We start from the raw sequence: 20,031 nt of genomic DNA on the forward strand, positions 1-20,031 counted from the left end.
GCATATATAATAGCATAATAGTCTGTATTTAAGGAAGAGAGTACCGTTTTTCAGACATGCTACAAATCCATCATAAATAACTGTAAAAAGTATAAAGAGTAAACAGCTTAAGCAATGTTTCTTGTTTTTGTTTATTTGTTTGTTTGTTTCCATTTGTGCTTGGCTTTGAGTCCAAATTGCTGTCTCTTAGCTATTTACAGATACACATATGCATAAACAAAGTAACAAAATTCAAGTGAAATAGCCAGGTTTTTATCTTTACACAGATAACACAGTATGTTTACATTATAAAAATGTTTCAGCACAAACATGCATTCTTTAGAATAATATTTAAAAGGAAAAATTGAATGCATGAAATAAAGAAGAATCTTGAGAAAAAAATATTCAGATAGTAGATAACTAGATTACATGCACTGGGCAAAATATTTTCATACTTTTACTGGAAATTTTGTAATGCATTTTATTGTGATTCACGGGACCTACTGAAGACAGATGCATTTGAATTGCATACCACAGCTATGCATTTTTCCTCCTTGAGTAAAAGAACTACAGTGCGTGTCAACGGTTTATGAGTTGGTTCAGCCCAGTTCTGTGACTAGCAGGGCGGAGGGATTTCGCAAAATCTGCACCTCCAGAAAAGGGAAACAGGGGACCCAAAAATAATTAAAAACAGCGGTTGAGGAGAAACAAACTAATTTACTAAATATGGTATTGGAATGCAAGATAACACACTATAATACAATATAATTAATCAAATATAATGAGAGAATGCCTGAAAGGTGGATAGGCCTCACCATAACACTGAGGTGAGATACGCAGTCCACTTGACCAGCAGGGAGACAGGAGGAGAGCAGACAAAGAAGAGCAGACAAAGAGCAAATCAGGTGACCTTGCCAAAAGCTATATCTCCTCTCTGACTGCAAAGCCCCCTGGGGAATGCAGTTCTCTTCTGGGCAGGTACCCAGAACTTGAGCATTAACACCTTAACTCCCAGTGCACTACATGATGTTATGATGTGGAATACTGAAAACCAAAAATCATAAAATCACAACATTCCACTCCTTATTCTAACACTACATCATGCTTAACATATACAAACAATAATTACCAAACATTAAACATACGCACACACAAACCTATATATATATACATCGAATTACAGACTGCACTCCCCCAACATCAAATTTCCTTGTGGTACACATTGATTATCCCCATTTTTCTGCATCACCCACCAAGCGGACCCAGGTCCCTGGGCAAAAACAGTACCACGGAGAGGTTTGCCCTTTCCAGAAGCTGGAAGAACCCAAACTGCTTTTCCCAACATGCTCTTTACATGTACTACAGGGACCTTATCTCCCTTGACAGTATGTAGGGAGCTAGCAGGACCATCACGACTGATTGATCCTCTAGTATTGACCAACCAGATAGCTTCTGCCAAATGTTTCTCCGAATGCTTAAATGTTCCGCCACCCATTGCTTTCAACATGTTTTTTAACAACCCATTGTAGCGTTCAATTTTACCAGAAGCTGGTGCATAGTCGGAGATATGGTAAATCCACTCAATGCCATGATCTTTGGCCCAAGTATTTTCAAGAGAATTTTTGAAATGAGTCCCATTATCTGACCCAATTCTTTCTGGAGTGCCATGTCGCCATAGGACTTGTTTCTCGAGACCTAATATGGTGTTTCGGGCGGTAGCATGGAGTACTGTATATGCTTCAAGCCACCCAGTGGTTGCTTCTACCATAGTAAGCATATAACAATTCCCACTGAGATCATGGCAAGGTGATATACTCAACCTGCCATGCCTCCCCGTATTTATACTTTTGCCATCGGCCTTCCCCCCAAAGGGGTTTCATCCTCTTGGCTTGATTAATTGTGGTGCATGTGTCACAGTCATGAATAATGGATCAGTAGTGCAATAGCATCCATAGTTAAGTCCACCCTTTGGTCTCTAGCCCATTTGTATGTTGCATCCCTTCCTTGGTAGCCTGAGGTCTCATGGGCCCACCGAGCTAGAAATAATTCACTCTTGTGTTGCCAGTCCGAATCTATTTGAGCCACCTTAATTCTGGCAGCTCGATCTACCTGATAGTTATTTTGCTGTTCTTCAGTAGTCCAACTCTTGGGCACATGAGCATCTATATATCTCACCTCTACAACCATATTCTTTATTCAGGCAGCAATGTCAATGATGGCATACCGTTTGGCTGCTTTTGACTCCAGTTCATAGTGGAGTTTGAATGTGTCTGGTACAGCAGCATTCAGTGGGGGTGTGACTTCATTCAGGCCATGGTAATCCACCATCAGCTCCCATTCTCCACTGGCTTTACGCACCAGCCATATGGGACTGTTAAAAGGTGAGTGAATCTCGATGATCACTCCCTGACTTTCTAGTTGATGAATCAACTTTTGAATGGGGAGTAAGGAATCCTTCTTAGTGTGGTACTGTCATCTGTGTACCGTTTTTGTAGCAATTGGTACCTGTTTCTTTTTCACTCACAGCAACCCCACAACAGACGGATCTTCTGATAAGCCAGGCAAAACAGACAACTACTTAACACTTTCTGTTTCTACAGTAGCTATTCCAAAGGCCCATCAATACCCTTTGGGATCCTTAAAGTATCCTCTTCTGAGGTAATCAATACCAAGTATACATGGAGCCCCTGAGCCTGTTGCAATAGGGTGTTTTTGCCAGTCTTTACCAGTGAGGCTGATTTTGGCCTCCAACATAGTCAGCTCTTGGGAACCCCCAGTCACCTCATGAATATAAATTGGTTCTGTTCCTTGGTGACTCGAGGGCATTAGAGTGCACTGTGCACCAGTGTCCACCAGGGCCTTATATTTCTGTGGTTCTCATGTGCCAGGCCATCTAATCCACACAGTCCAGTATATTCTATTATCCCTTTCCCCATCCTGACTGGGGGCAGGGCCCCTCTATTTGTTACCTGCGTTGTCCACAGCAACTGGAGCGATCACTTTTTGGAGAAGTTCACCTTGGTGGTTGATTTGTCTTGTAATTCTTCTACCTGGGCTTGAAGTGCAGGAGTAGGTTGTTTATGCCACTTCTTCATATCTTTTCCATGGCCACGTATGTAATGCCACAAGGCAAAACTCAACATAGTCTTACTGTTGTCACTTGCTCGAGCAGGAGGACGTCTTCTTTTGATAGCTGAGACATTGGATGATGCCGGCTGGGAGGAAACCAAGTTGATCAGCCCCTCCAGTAGGCTGTTTTGGGAATTCTGGTCCCCATTGGATGTATCATGTACCACCATGGATCCATCAGCATTAGGCACAGTTGACATTTTGTCTATTATATCTTCTTGTTTGCTTTCCATTCTGTCCAGCTTTTCACCTACTTTTGCAGTGGCTGAAACACAAACTTGTGGAGGGTTTAAATATAACTCAAAGTCTTGAAGTTTATTAATCAGTTCATTTATGAGGGGTCTTCTTTCCCTTCTGCTATACATTGCTGCAAATGTACTAGCGTACCTTTCTGGTGTAGTCTTTGTGAATATATGCCACATATTTGGTGTACACCTGACACTCTCAGAATCATTCTCTTGGTCTGGCTCGTTAGAGAGGAGGATGTGGTGAGGGATCATGTCAAAGGCCTTGCACAAGTCCAGGTAGATGACATCCACTGCCCTTCCCCCATCCACCAAAGCCACCACTCCATCAAGGCCGCCAGATTGGTCAGGCAATATCTCCTTTGGTGAAGCCATGCTGGCTGTCTTGAATCACCTCTTTATCTTATATGTGTCTTAACATAGCTTCTAGGAGGATCTGCTCACTGGCCTGTAGTTCCCCGGGTCTTCCTTTCTCCCTTTAAAAATGGGAGTAACGTTTCCCTTTTTCCAGTCACCCGGGACTTCACCAGACTGCCATGATTTTTCAGATATGATGGAGAGCAGCTCGGCAACCACATCAGCCATCTCTTTCAGAACCGTAGGATAGATATCATTCAGCCCCATGGACTTAAACACGTTCAATTTCGTGAAGAGGACTCAGACTTGTTCCACAAGTTATCTCTGTGTTAATTGTATTCAAGTTTCTTGTTAAAGTTTTATCTTAATGTTTTTAGTACACTGCCCTTAAAAATTGATTTGGTTTGTTAATGGCAGCTTGTTTCACTCCACTTAGTGGGTTTAGAGGGAGATGAATCTTTTTCTATCTCCTGCATCATGCTTCCCCAAGTCAGAAAGGGGTCAGTACTGCAGTGAAGTCAGGCTAGGCTCAGAGGAATAATGATTACCAATTTATTGAGAGCTTTCTTATCAACAAATAACGATAGCAAATACTTGGAGGTAAAATTGGCTAATTGGCTAATTCTGATTAATAAGTGTTACAGGTAAGACAATGTAAGGTGATGGCCAGCTTGTATCTTGCCTTCACAGAACACAGTGGTATCATCTCCCAGTCTCCAGCGTCAAGTTGGTTTCATTTGTTTCCAGGCCAAGTCTTCAGCCATTAAACACTCCTGGACTCACCCTTTTGAGAGCAAAGCACACCAAAGAAATGCTTTCAAATGTAAAATTGTCCACAAAATATTACTGTTTGCCTCATATTGATTTGAGATACTCCTTACTGGACTCAGACAGACCTATAGCCTATTTACAAAGGGGATTTTTTTTCCTATGATTTGAGGGGAAAAAAAAAGAGAAATTATGCTTTACATTTCCATTGTAAAAACATGTTTGAAATGTGGATTCAAATTTAAATATCTAATCATACATGAGGTAGCTTCTTGCAAACAATCTGTTAATTCTTTCATACACAACTGTCTTTGCAGAGTTGTGAGATATGATTCAGTCATAAGTCTTTCTCAATGTAAAAAAAAAAAAAAAAAATAATAATAATAATAAGAAGAAGAGAAGTAACATAAAGTAAATTCTAATCTTCCCAGGCACAGAGATGAGGCTGACCTGAAGAAGTAATTAAAGCCAGCATCCACTCATAGCAGGTGAAATTCACCTAGAATGTAACAGACACCATCAAAACATTCCCCATTGTCTTTCTTATATGTGTGTTCAGAGACTTCTCTGACTAGTCTTGTATTCCACAACAATCTCTGGGACAAAAGATGTGTTGGGAGCAAATAAATGATCTCTCCAAGGATGAACAGTGGGCTGACAGTGGACCATCTTCGTGCTAGAAGACAACAAAGATCATCAAATAAAGCTGTGTTGGGCAATGACTGGGGATGGATAGGATAATGAATTTGGGAATGTAATGAATATGTAATACATGTGAAAATATATTCTGTTCATGAATGATCAACTGGCAGAGAATTCTTTCAGATTTATCTTGATGTTACGTCAGTGCTACCAACAAATAATTCCTTTCTTAACAATAACAAAACATTACTGTTAAGTTTCTAAGCATCAGTTTGTTTTTTTTCATTTCAAGGCTTACCGTCAGTGACTCCCTGGACCTTCCTTTCTACCTGTCACGGAATTAACTAGATCAATCTATGCCCGTGACAGGGGGGCAGTAGACCCATAGGCCTGTGGGCCTCCAAAAATGGGAAGGGAAAGGAAAAAGGGGTAGGGAGATGGAAGCCGAGCTCAAGAGAAAAAACAAACAAACAAACAAACAAACAAAAAAAACAGAACAGTGGCAACGATCTAAGGAGGAAAACTTATTTTACTAACTATGATACTGGAATGCAAGATAACACAATATAACACAATCTAATTGAAATTGAGACTAATAAATCAAATAAAATAGGAGGGAGAGATAGAGAGTTTTCCAAAAACCAAGCATACCTGAAAACAACGGCTTTCAGCACCCCCACACTCTCTGCCAAGCAGTGCATGAGTGCAAAAAAAGGAGGGGTCAGATCGCGTGACTTCTGTGATGTATCTTCTTCTCTGGCCATGACGTGCTCTGGGATATGCAGTTCTTCTCTTTTCAAAACCAGGTATCTGGAATATTAACTCCTTGATTACCTGTGCTTTGCATGATTTTATGATGTGGAATACCGATAGCAAAAATTACAAAACCATGACACTACCCTTCTTAAAAATGAGAGTTTTATTTTCATTTATCCAGTCACTGGAGACAACACCTGACAGTCTTGATGTTTCAAATATGATGAAGAGTGGCTAAGCAATGACATCAAACAGTCCTCCAGAATGTGCTTTCCTGTAATTGTATTACATAGACTTGCATGTATCTTCTATGACTCTATGATACTATTACTTACCATAGTTTTTTGGCTGGCTAGCTGTAACTAGGTATCTCTAATAAGTTCTCACTCTAAAATAAGGTTCAGACTTCTATGAATAGGGAGAATAAATTATAGCTAAGAAAGAGAAGGAAAAGGACAGCAGACTTTGTATGTGAATAAGTTGAAAGAAGATGTATCAGAATTTGGGTATACTCTGTCCACTCTACAATGAGATTAGTTGTCAGTGTTAGCAATTGCCTCACTGTCAATGGTTTATGGGATGGTTTGGCCTGGTTCCGTGACTAGCAGGGAGGAGGGATCCGCAGACCACGCCTCTGGAAAAGGGAAACAGGGGACCCCAAAATAATTGAAAACAGCAGCAACAATCTGAGGTGAAACAAACTAATTTACTAAATATAGTATCAGCAAAATATAATGAGAGAGAGAGTGTGTGTGCGAAAGGTGGATAGGCCTCACCACAACGCTGAGGTGAGAAGTGCAGTCCAGTTGAGCCGATGAAGAAAAGCAGATGGAGAAGAGCAGATGGAGAAGCGCAGGCAAAGAAGAGCAGGCAGAGAAGAGAACATCAAGTGACCTTGCCGGGAGTTATATCTCCTCGCTGACTGCAAAGCCCCCTGGGGAATGTAGTTCTTCTCCTCCAGACAGGCACCTGGAACTTGAGCATCAACAGTCAAACCTCCAGTGCATTACATGATGTTATGATGTGGAATACTGACAACCAAAAATCATAAAACCATGACACTCACTCATATCTGACCCGTTGGATCTTAGCAGTGCTGCTGTGACTAACCAGATCACTGTCAGAAGCTTTTTGTGAAAGTGAATAGCACAGCATAGAGAAGTCAGGAGAAAGAGCAGAGGCAGAATAAAATGTTTCAAGTAATGTGGAAAAGTTTGATAAATTTCATTACATGATTAAAAGTGGAAAAAATTAACTCATTGATAATCAGAAAATTTGCTTCAATTTTCCCATGGTTTTGGGTGTAAACTTTAGCTTTTATTTTGAAATTGAAGTTATGCAGTGTTGTAAGCTGTTATCTTTTGGAAGAGTGGTTCTGTAGTCAAAACTGTAGTCATAAATATGAACTGTGAATTCATTAAAATAGAGTCATTTTTTTGGTCATAATTAAAATTAGTATGACCAGCTCATACTAATTGCAAAACTAAATTGATGTGCAATCAGTGAAAAATTTATCTGGGGAGAATTCGATATCAGTACACAAGTTGAAGGTCTTTACAGGTCAATCTAGTTAGAAAAAGGGAATGTTATCTTAGGCACTGAAAAAGAAATTCCTATATTGCAAACCATAACTCTGCTCATTAAGTAAATCTGATCTTGATTTAACTCACATATTTCTTTCCATGGGGGGGAAAAAAAAAAAAAAAAAAAAAGCCTTAGTTAAAATGATTACTTATATGTGCCGTGCTGTGACATAAACTGTTTTGCTGTCACTTGAGGGTGTTGCACAGCAGTTCTTACTTCAAGAGAGTTTTGCTAGTACATTTTTATGCTTCTTTTTGTTTAGTATTTGTAAAATTAAATCCAACTTGTGTAACTTGGGACATAAAACTATTTTTCCAAAAGAAATTATGCTAAATTAATTTTTATTTCTATTTTTTAAAATGTTTCCCAATTTAGTACTCCAAAATAAACAATATCTGTCAAGAATACAGTTCAAATCTCTTCTCTTTTTAGGCAAATTATTAATATAGTCATATTAATAGATTATACTACTGTATTAGATTAATAGAACTATACTATTAATATGGTTACTAGCCAAAATAGTCATTAGTAATTACATTTAAAGAAATTAAAAGTACAGAAGAAAATAAAGTACATTTGTTATCTCAGCTTGGACTGAACATATTTCTACAGTTATTTTTAAATACACATATCTATATGTTACACATACCTTGTGATATACTTTGTGTGTTATATGTGTGTGTGGTATGTATGTTTGAATATATATCCTATATATTCTAAGCATAATTTTTAACATAAAAACATGAGATATAAAAGATTAGTATACGTCCATCTTGACAGAATGATCTGTTTGGACTTTTATTCACCAACATTGTTCCATTTTCAATTGAAGAGTATAGTACCATAATGTTTTCAAGTAAAATGTACACAACTAATCTTCCTCAAAGGACAACAAAACAGCTACCATTTTGTTAATTTTAACTCCGCTAGGGCTCTATACAGAATAGATGAATCATCTATTCAGAGCAGTGAATTAGAAAGGGCTAGGAACAGAACATTCCTACCTTGTATTGAAATGACACTGAGCTTTATTTTAGGAAGAGTGTATTGCATAATAAATAAGGTAAGAATATATACAGGGGGGAAAAAAAAAAAAAAAAAAAAAAAGAATTAGGCAAATATGTGCTCTGAATACGTAAAACAAAAAAAAAAAACCTACCAAAAAAAAAAAAAAAGCAAAACCATTATGATACTCATGTTTACCTAACTTTTATTAATTGCATTATTTTCAATATGTTGAATCATGTTAACATTTGTATAATTTCCAAGATTACTTGAAACAATCATTTTATTGCTTTATTAATATGCCTTGTGGCATTCTTCTGGACAAATTATCCAACTTTGAGGTACACAGATTTTAGAAAGAAATTCTTTACGTTGAAGGTGGTGAGGTACTGGAACATGTTGCCCAGAGGTGTTGTGGATGACCCACCACTTGAGTTGTTCAAAGCTAGACTGGATGTGACCTTGGGCAGCCTGATCTAATGCTAACTTAGTGATTGGCAACTGTGCCTGTGGCGGGGGGGTTGGAATTGGATGATCTTTGAAATCCCTCCCAACCCAAGCCATTCTATGATTCTATGGTATGTGAATCTACGACTCTGTGAATTATATCTAACTGCATAGAAAGTGATCTTCAACAGATGCCCTAACCTGGGCGTCAGAACCACAGTACTTATCACGGTGAATGTCTGTACTACCTTTGAAATTGTCTCATAAACTTCTAAGTGCTGGTGTATTTTTCATGCAAGCTTTAACCTTTCTTCTGGTCCATATTCAATTCTACAGTATAGATTTATCTCAGTGGTGACAGATTAGGTATATGATGCTGATACCTTGCCTGTTACTTTGCCTAAGTTGTTCAGAATCATAGAATCATGTTGGATGTCTGAATTGGAAGGGCCCCTCGAGATTGTTAAGTCCAACTCCTAGCTCTACACGGGACCACCCAAAATTCAGACCATGTGTCTGATAGCACTGTCCAGATGCTTCTTGAACATCAGCAAAATTTGATGCAATGACCACTTCTTCGGGGTCACTGTTCCAGTGCTTGACCATGCTCTTGGTGAAAAACCATTTCCTGATATCCAACCTGGACCTCCCCTGTTGCTGCTTCATGCTGTTCCCTTGGGTTCTATTGCTGGTCACCAGAGATAGGAAATCAGCGCCTGCCCCTCTGCTCCCCTTTGTAAGCAAGCTGTTTAGTAACACTGCTGTTTGATTTCAAATCCATGTTGCAGTGCATTGAAAAACAAAACAAAGTAGGAAAGATTACTTTTTTTTTTTTTTTTTTTTTTTTTTGGTTAATTGGTGAAGTTCATGATAATTCTTTCTTGATTTAAACAGTTTGTGTTCTAATCAGATACTGCTGACCTTGTTTTAGACACCTATCTTTGAATTAGCTAATTAATTATTCCATTTTATAGTCAACAGAGGAAATAATGTAGCACTAGAAGATAATTAGACTCATCCTGAAATAGGCCAAATAAATCACTGTCTTCTTACTGTTGTTTCATTCCAGTTACTTCAAAATAGAAGTGTAGTGACTAAGTAAAAGCTAAATGTTTATCTTTAGAATATCTTAAATTTCTAGAGGCTATTCTGAATTATTCATTATAAATGCTCTTAATTACAAATTGTGTCCTCTTTTTTTTTCTTTTTTCTTTTTTTTTTCTATTTGTGAATTGCTTGTAAACTAACCCTGAGATTGTGAATGCATTTGCCTATTCATATGCATTTGCCTATTGCCTGTTCACAGCTGCCTCACATTGACTAGTCATTATTTGTTATTTTTAGTGTATGATTGTTCATCTTATGTGATACTGTTTTTGCTCCCGGATTGGCTCACACATCACTACACTAAATAGGACAACAAAGAGCCAGAGACAATGGTGGATTAAAAACATTATACTATGAACAAATTTTAGACAAATAATTATTCATGCTAACTTCAAAAATAAATCCAGAATTCGCAGACTTTTGGATGGCAAGTTGCAATCTTGGCTCACACAGAACAGTGTGAGAATCCTTCTTTTTTTTTTTTTTTCTTTTTTTTCTTTTTTCTTTTTTTTGGCTCAAAGCTTGCTTCCAGAGGTATTTCTTGTGATAAGACTCTGATTGATTTGTTGAGGAGGCAAGTGATGAGTGCTACCGTGTGACAATTGACATCCCTTTGGGAACATTTGAAAGCCCCTTCCTTCAGAGTTGCTTACCTCCGGAAGAGTGCTCAGGAGTGCTTACTGGCGGAAGATCTGGCCTGTGACTAAATAGCTCCAGCTTAGTATGGGAAAATTGGGGAATTATACCATCGTGTCCTGTGAAAAACAGGATGCAGGTGGGCATCCCTGCTCCCTGTTATCTGCTGGCAAGGCCCAGAAGATGGAAACAAAGAAGTTTCTGCTGAGATCCCAGAGCCAGAAGCTGCCACTCCAAGAAGACCTGACTCAACCACTTTGGATTTGAGCTGTCACTCCAAAGACAGCTGACTCGACCACTTTGGACTTATACATATAAGCTGGTATTACCATTGAAAAGTGGCCATCATCGCCATGATCACCATTGTCGTCAACAGAACAACAATGCCCAATGACCCACCACTACTGAAGATCAATGACTGAACTACGAACCATGCTGGATCCATGGTGTTGACTATCTCCCTCCTGCTTCCTATAAAGACTCCTTGCTTCTTCTTTCTTGTCTTTTCTATCGCCCTCCTTCCCTTTTCCATTACCCTAATTCATAATGGTGTCTGTCCTTCCCTTCCCCATCTCTCTAATTAAGATCTCTAATAAACTGGACAGACCAACATTTGAACCGTTGTTTCTTAATCTCACGCTGGGTATACAAATATTAAAAGAACCTCCTCTCCCTTCTATAAATCAGAGCGAGACACTTATTTTATGGCATAGTCAAAGGCAGGATACCCACCGTGAGAGTGTTGTCCTTCCAGATATAGTCTGAAACTTTCTTTGTGTGTACTTCCTGGAGTTGCATGGAGTGATATTTTTGGAAACTTAAACGTGAGTTCTTCTCCAGGAAGACCGCTCCATATTCTGAAACTTTACTTTTTATGTGTATACCTCTTGGGCACGTATGAATTCATTTTGATTATGTGTGTGCCTCCTCGGGAAGACCTTTCTGCATTTTGTGATTTAAGTATCTTGTAACTTAAGTGTGAAATTTGAACCCTTTTTGTGCTTCCCTCAGTGAAAGGGAAGATTGATTGGAGCATTTGCATTTCTTTAGTAGGTGTTGTGTGTCTCCCTGGTGGGAGGTAAGGAGTTACCTGAGCTTTTGAATACGTATACCTCCTTCTCCCTTAGTGTAGATCTTTCAGCGTATTGAAAAATCAGTGACAGCACTGTCACCATGAAAAGTGAAGATGGATTATTTGATCTTTTAGAAAAACATGGTGCTCGACCCTCTTTATCAGATGTGGATAGGGCATGACAGTGCTGGTATAACTTGCAGAGTGTTTCGGACCGTATTAGTGTTTTACAAAATGAGGCTCGTACATGAGCTGGAAAAGGAAAGTCGTTTATTTGTGCAGTACATGGGGCTGCTTTAAAAGCTGCTGTAGAGTTCTGAGATGAAAAGCATTCGGCAGAAACCCAAACTATACAAGCACTGCAGGAATCAGATAAAGTAACACAAGAATTGGTAAAAACTCTGCAGAATCAAATAGTGAACCTTGAGGAACAATTAGAAGGAGAGAAACGTAATTCAGCTTTGTTGCAGATGGCTTTTAAGGAACTGTTAATGTCTAAGCATGCCAGCAATACTGTCATCCATAGTTTGCCTCAAGAAAAAACTTTGCCTCGGGAGGAACTGCAAGGAATGAAGGAAAGGCTAGGTAAATTAGAAACCCCAATAGCCCCATTGTGTCCTTTGATAAAAACCGAATATACATTCAATAACAGCAAGGATCTAGATCCTCAAACAAATGTTAAGGAAATTCCCTTGAACTAGCAAAATTGAAAAAAGATTTTAGCCGCTCTCCAAAGGAATCAGAAACAGAGTATGTATGGAGGGTTAGTCTCACTGGTGGAGACCAGATTCTGCTAATGGAAAAGGAAGCAGAAGGTTATTGGGGACCAGGAGTATTTATAACTACTGGCAACAATTGTGCTCCCTGGTCCTTAACACAGAGGGCTGCCTATTGGGCAGGTGGTCTCAACCCTTTAGAAAGGGGAGACCCTCTTGCTATTATTGGAACAGTTGATCAGTTAGTAGAAAGTGTTCAAAAGGCTGCTTGTCTCCAAATGATGTATGACAGAAAGCTGCAGCCATACCATGAGTCATCTATGATGATGCCTGTTGATCCTGAAAGGATGACCCCTCTAATCAGGGGGCTTCCAGAGTCATTAAAACCTATAGGTATACAACTGCAAGGAAAAATACAAGTAATGCCTCAGGGAGAGAGAGCCCGGGCAGTGGTAGAAGGAACTGTAACTCCTAACCATCTGCAGTCTGGAAACAAAGTATGGACGTGAGGGGAGGTAGCCGAAGAATGGGAGAACTATGGGAGAAAATATGGGCCAGTGGTTTCTTCCTCCAGTAAATTTGAGCCTAGGGGAATAAGACTTGCAGTGGTCAGCCTTGACCCCAGGCCACCTGGCCCAAAGCTCAGTGGGACTGGAAGGGTCTCATTGCCAGTAAAAACTGGTAGGCGAAATATTGACCATAAACGTCATTGTCTCTGGACACTGGGCTGGCTAAAGGGTGTTCCATGAGATTTGATGAATGGATTACCCACTGTCAGGTTAGAGAAATTAGTTAATTGGTGGCCAGAACAAAAAATCAAGAATCTTGAGGAAAGCAAAACCCCAGATCCTAGGGCCTCTCCCGAGGAACCCGAATGGCTGTCCAAGTCATTAGAAAACTGATGTTTTTGCCCCTCCTAAGTGAGCAGGGTGGGGGCAGTGAAGGGTGCATGCATTAGAAAGCTCACAACAAAGGGAAACCAGATCCTCGATTTAATACCCTCTGTCCAAAGGCCTCACCACTCTTGCCAGTTATCCCTGTGAGTCACGATTCAGTGGCTGATAATCTAGGGAAACCCTCTTATCTCCCTGCCAGATTGTGTCGATTGACTCAGCTAACCTGAGGCCAGTTTCCCTAACCTTAACGGAATCCCTTAAAAAATATCCTAAAGGCTAAAGACACCCCCCCCCCCCCCAAAAAAAAAAAAAAAAAAAAAAGGAATATGAAATCAACACTTGCTGGATTGTTCCCTCATTTTTTAACCAAATTAACAAAGCCCCAAAAGGGCAAGTTGGTGTCTTGTTTTATTTTACAGAAGATCCCCGTGGGACCTTGACTGGACACAGAAAAGGCTAATAGCTGATTTTAACCATTTGTGTTTTGTGACACAAATACTGAAGATTTGATCAGGCTAGAGTACTGAATATCTCTTGATTAATTTTTATTGGTTATTGTTAAATGTGTGGTTATTGCCAAATGTATGGTTGTCTCTTTTCACTTTCTACCTTTTATTCATTATAACATTTGTGTCACCACTCCTGAAGAGTCACCAGCTGGTGTCTGTGGCAAACTGAATGACTCTAATTGTTGTCTAAAGATTGATGATAATGGTAAAGTTGTTAAACAAATTGTCCAGGGTATACGGAAAATAGCCCATGTTCCCGTCCAAACCTGGAAAGGCCTAGACTTTGACTTCTTATCCTGGCTTCCGGAGTCCCATGGGTGAAACGTTTCCTATTTTATCTACTGTGTGTTGTTGCAGCTCTTACATTTGTACCTTGTGTGATTCCATGTTTCATCCAACTTATACAACGAGTTGTATCCTCCATGTACTTTGTAACCACTTCAACTGATAATGGACAAGTCCAACAGATCAGGGCAACATTTGTAACCAACTCCAAGAAATCTTTTGTAGTAATTGTGTAATGATTAGCTCCCCCTTCGTCCCCTCCTCCTTCCCTACTGCTTGTTTGCTGTCTTTATTTTCTCCCTTTTCTTTTCCTCACATATACAGATATTAAAAGAACCTCCTCTCTCTCCTATAAATCAGAGTGAGACAAACACTTAACTCACAGTTGTGTATTAGTAAGCATATTAGTATATTAAGATTTATGTTATTTGAACAGCTGTTTCTACTCTTCATATGTGATCACAAAGGCCCCCATAATCACCTATGCAGTATTAGTTACTTGGTTTTTAAAAGCTGTGTTTTGCAGACAAAGAAGCTTGGTGTAATGATAGAAAGTGTTCACTGTAAAATGCTGAGAGCTAGAACTGGATGATAAGTAAAGCAAAGGTACTCAAAGTTAAGAACACCTTCTGAAAATTAGCAGTTTTTCTAGAAGTGATTACCATAAAACCACTACAGACTCATGTTCTCTGATCAAAGCAGAAGAACAGAGAAAAAAGTTATCCTTTCAGTTTGAGGAATGCTATAATTGTCACAATAGCCTTCACAATCTTTGTCTTTACAAACCATATTGCGTCTGACCTAAGAAATGTGTCCTAGCTGTAAAGTTGAATTTCAGTTATTAAGAGCAGTCTTAATTTCAGACTTAGAAGCAGATATCAAATAAATGCTAGCCATTCTCTAGACAAAGTCAAGATAACTACGCATATATTTCAGATAATTTGTGCTAAGCCAAGATAAATTCCTCAGACACCTATTTTCCTCTAGAGATTGCTGTTTTACTTCACTGGATATTGCAAGGCATTTGAACTGTCTGCATCACATTTAAATAGTGAAAATTAGTCTATATGAATTCAGTATTCAAAACTTCAGAGAACAATTCCAATTGCCTGTATTTGAACACCTTATCAGTTTTATAGGATTTTAAGGAACCTGATATGTATCTTGTATTGACAAGATTGGCACTTTAAATTAGCTGTACATGAAACAAAACCAGATAAGTTTCTCAATACAGCAGAGTCCCTCACTTTTCTACTGCAGTAAAAGATGAAAAAAAAATGTTTTATAAATGCATAAATAAGAAAAGGAGAATTAATGAGAATGTTCACCTTTTATTAGGTGCTGGAGGAAACATGGTAAAAAAAGTATGAGGAAAATACTGAGAATCTTAATGCCTTCTTTGCCTCAATCTTCATTGTTAAGACTAATTGTACTCAAAGTAGCCACCCCCCTGAGTTGGAAGATGGTGACATGGATCAAGATGAAACTCCCATAATCCAATGGGAAATAGTAAGTGACTACTAGGCAATTCAAATGCTCACAAGTCTATGGGGACAGATGGGATTCAACCATGTGTGCGGAAGGAGCTGGCAGAAGTGTTCACCAAACCGCTTTCAATAATTTATTAGCAGTCTTATAGCAGTTGAAGTCAGTGCTGAATTTTTTTTTTCTTCAGTTCGTTGAAATGAATTCTGTTTCCCAAGGAATAACTGCTATTTTTTTCTTCCTTGTTGTCTATTTTTTTTTTTAATTGTTTAAGAAAATTACAGTTATATGTATCAATTATTTTAATATAGAAATAGGCAATTAATAACTTCTTACCAAAAAGAATACAGTAATAAATCCAAAGACATGGATTTGAGTGTGCATGCATGAAAATTAAACAGAAAATAGATAATAATAACTATTCACACAAAAGACCTGAAATTGCCAAGTGAATTTTATTTTGTAATTCTAACTATAAGACGTTTTACAGAAAATAGTAACAGCATGTTCTAAACTAGAGTAAGAAATAGAAGAGAATGAAGAAAAGAGAGAACTGACAGACCATTAATTATGTAAGTATACATATATGTAAATATATAGATAATTTTACAAGTCCCTTTAAAAATAATTTTCTTTTTAATCCCCTGGAAAACAAACAAAAAAACAAACAAAAAACCCAAACACATATAATTCCAAAACGTTGACTTCTCATCTCTTACATTTAACTAGTGCTTTATGAATAATATTTTTTGGTCCATAATCAAATAGAAAATGAAAAAGTTAACTGAAATCAAAAAATAATAAATAATAGACTGCTTAATCAGTGAATTGCACAAAATAAAAATTGATGCTCTAAACTGAAATAACAGTGCTATTTGCAGAAATCAAAAGAACAAACGTCTAACATAAAAGTAAAAAAAATATATATATATTTATATTATTAATTAATAAAATTGTAACACTGAATAACAAAAATGACTCATTTTTACTATCACTAGTTGTACAAAGTCAGCTAATTCATTATACAAGTGATGAGTAAGATTCATAGACAATTTTATGCAACTAAATTGAGACCTATGCCTGCTGTCTTATAAAATGTCATATTTTTTTTAGTCTGATTTAAAGCAAATATACATTTAGTTTAGAAAGTGAGAGTTCCTTTAACCTATTGTTTTAATTATTTTGTTGTTCTTGTTGTTTCTTTGTCTTTAGTGGAATAAAAGACTTTTCCAGGTGACAGTTAATTTCAGCTTAAAGTAATGAGATGAGATGTAAAAAAATGTTAAAATCCTCTGTACATGCCTGTTTTTCTCAATTGATTCTCATAAGAGTGTTTGAATTAGAAGAGACCTTTAAAGACCATCTCACCTAACTCCCCTGCAGTGAAAAGGGATATTTACGCCTATATTATGTTTTTCAGATCCCTGTCCAGACTTTCTTAGTCTTCTGGGATGGGGCATCCACCATGTCACTGAGCAATTTGTTCCAGTGCCATGTTTATTCTGTTTTTTTTTTTTTTTTTCTTATGTCCAGTCTAAATATTCTCACTTCTAGTTTGAAACCATGTCCCCTTGTTTTATCACAAAAGATCCTGCTAAAGAGTCTGCCCCTTTCCTTCTTACAGTCTCCCTTTAGAAACTTCAAGACCACTATTAGATCTCCATGGAGCCTTCTCTACTCCAGGCTGAACAGCTCTAATTCTCTCAGCCTGCCCCTGTAGATGAGGTGTTCCATCCCTTGGATTATTTCTTTGGTCCTTCTCTGCATGTGCCCCAACAGGTCCATTTCTCTCTTGTACTGAGAACTTCACTTCCAGATGCAGTACTATAGATGAGGCCTCATCAGTGTAAAGTGGCAGGACCACTTCCCTTGACGTGCTGACTATGCTTCTTTTAAAGCAGCCCAGGACATTTATTTCCCAGTCTTCACCTTCTGACCCATCCATCTCTTGCCTTCCTTTTCTGACTTTCTACACCTGGGGTTGGAGAGCTCTTTTGCACTAAGGAAAGCTTCCATAAAGATCTGCCAGTTTGGCTCCCATCTCATTATGTAAGATGTCTACAACTGCTAGCTCACAGTATAACATTAAATTTCTAAAATCTAAAAAACATTACTATGCCATTATATAACATTAAACAGTATACAAGTTACATGATATAAAAGCAAAGATTAAATGTAAACCTTAGAGGAGTACTGTGTAGAAGAGAAATAAATAAGGAAATATTCAAAATAAGGGAATAAAATATTTTGAAAGTAAGAAAGATGTTTATGCAAAAGCATAATTACATAAAGTATAAAAATGTCGTATTAGAAAAATATGTTACCTGATAAATGTCACCTATGCAGGAGTAACGTGAAACCAGTTTGGTCAAATAGGGAACTGCTGAGTTAGGAATGACTTAGGCAGGGAAATCAGGGAGAAACTGACATGAGTAAATGACCAGTAAAAGAAAGATGAAGGCCTTCAGCTAAATGTCTCCTTCCTCCAGGCTCCTTCTTCCTCCTGAAGCTCTAGGGAAACGGTGAACATAGATCAGTGTTGTATTATCCTGGATGACCAGTCCTGGTTGAAATCCCCCTACACTTCCTGGGAAGGAAATCAAGGCCTAAAAAACAAGGAATACTGCACAGATGGCACTGGGCCTGCATGATAGAGAAAAAACTTACCAGCACATGAATTATAATATTTCATGTATATATATGCATATTCCAATTGGTCCTCGAGGACAATTGGCATTATTTTTTTTAATTAATATTTTTTATTCTTAACAAACATGGGAGTACAAAGATTAATGTTAACACATCTATGCTCTGAGGAGCTGAGCGTGCAACGTAAACAGAATAAAGATTACCAGTGGAGATGGAACAAAATTTTGTGTTCCAAATTGCCAAAGCTAATTTCTGCCTCACAGGTGAGAAATTTATTTCAGTCACTCACTCTGCAATTACACATTGTCCTGAGAAATTTTCCAGGTTTCAGTGTTTTAAACGAATGACCTTGGAATCTGATCTTTTGGTTCAAACATTAATCCCACAGAAATAGAAAGGCTGTAATGTATATATGTGAAATTGTATTAATGTTAAACAACACTTTAATTAAAGGAACTTTCCCTAAAAAAAGTGGGGAAATAGCAGCAGTAGTGTGGCTACCTTAAGTCTAACTTAGTAGAACTTAAAGAAACAGACTAATGATACTCTGAAAAGATTTATCTTTTGTGCTCTTTTTGCTTTGCTTTGTTCTTATTTTTCTGCACTGTTAGTGCTGCACCCAATATCACACAAACAATGGCCTTCCTTTTGCTGGGCCAAGACACATTTTCTTTTGACAAGAACTTTATTCATCCTGCAATATTTACAGAAGATTGCCAATTTTCCTCAGCCCAAGTCTGCCCATGTGAGCTTGGACATACCTTATATCCCTTCAAAAACTCTAACAGTGGTGAGCAATATGCATCATACTGAATCTGAGCAGCTATGATCATCTGAGGGAGAACTTGAGTGTACATGGGAATTCTACATTATACTTTCTGAACTCTCACAATTTTTCCTATAATTTCCTCTTGCACTCTGATTGAGGAGATATCCTACTGAATTTGCCAATAAAAACATCTTGTCTCACTCAGTGGGTTTCGAGAAAGTTGGAAGTTTTCCTGTGTTCTGAGTCATGCCTCCTCTAGACAGCAGAGTTCGCTACCACAATGGAATCATCCAAAACTCAGAGGAATAATACAAATCAATTTATTGAGAGCTTTCTTAATAATAACAATCTACGTGGAGGTAAAAAATGGTTAATTTCCTAATAATAAGTACTACAGGTAAGACAGTATTAGGCAACAGCTACTACACAGAATGACAAAGAAAAAAAGAAGATAAAAAAAAAAAAAATACAAAATACTGAAAGACAGACAGACAGGCACGCTGTGAGGTTGTGACGACAGCCTGATGGTTAACAGCATACATACATACTCTTACTTGTCCAGAGTGGTTAAACTTTCTCTTTTGGAATGACTGCTTCTGACTTTGGGGATCTCTGAAGGAATTATTTTATACCTGTATTACAGGCAAATTTAAACCAGCAATGATAAGAGGAAGTAGGGAGATGCCAGCTTAGTCACTGCCTTTACAGGACACAATGGTATTATCTCCCAGTCTTCTGTATCAGACTGATTTCAATTATGTCATGGTTTTGGTTTTTGCTTATTTGATTTTCAATATTCCACATCAAAACATCATGTACTGGAAGTGTTAATGCTCTAATTCTACGTACCTATCCCTATACATTGCGGAAGTCACGGGATCTGACCCTTCTGGGGGGGGCGGTCTCTTACTGCCTGGCAGTGGGTGCTGGAGGGTGCTTTCCTAGCCGTTCCAAGCTTTTTTTCAGGTTTGACTCGGTCTTGGGAACTCTCTCTC

The 20,031-nt window shown here is 38.1% G+C and overlaps 1 pseudogene; it reads left to right on the top strand.

Annotated features, from left to right (window-relative positions):
- The first annotated feature begins 11,828 nt into the window (after nucleotides 1-11,828).
- LOC116240290 (uncharacterized) lies at nucleotides 11,829-13,345 on the top strand (annotated as a pseudogene).
- The last annotated feature ends 6,686 nt before the right edge of the window (nucleotides 13,346-20,031 follow it).

Source organism: Phasianus colchicus, chromosome 1 (genome assembly GCF_987193195.1).
Source record: "Phasianus colchicus chromosome 1, bPhaCol1.hap1.1, whole genome shotgun sequence".
NCBI lineage: Eukaryota > Metazoa > Chordata > Aves > Galliformes > Phasianidae > Phasianus > Phasianus colchicus.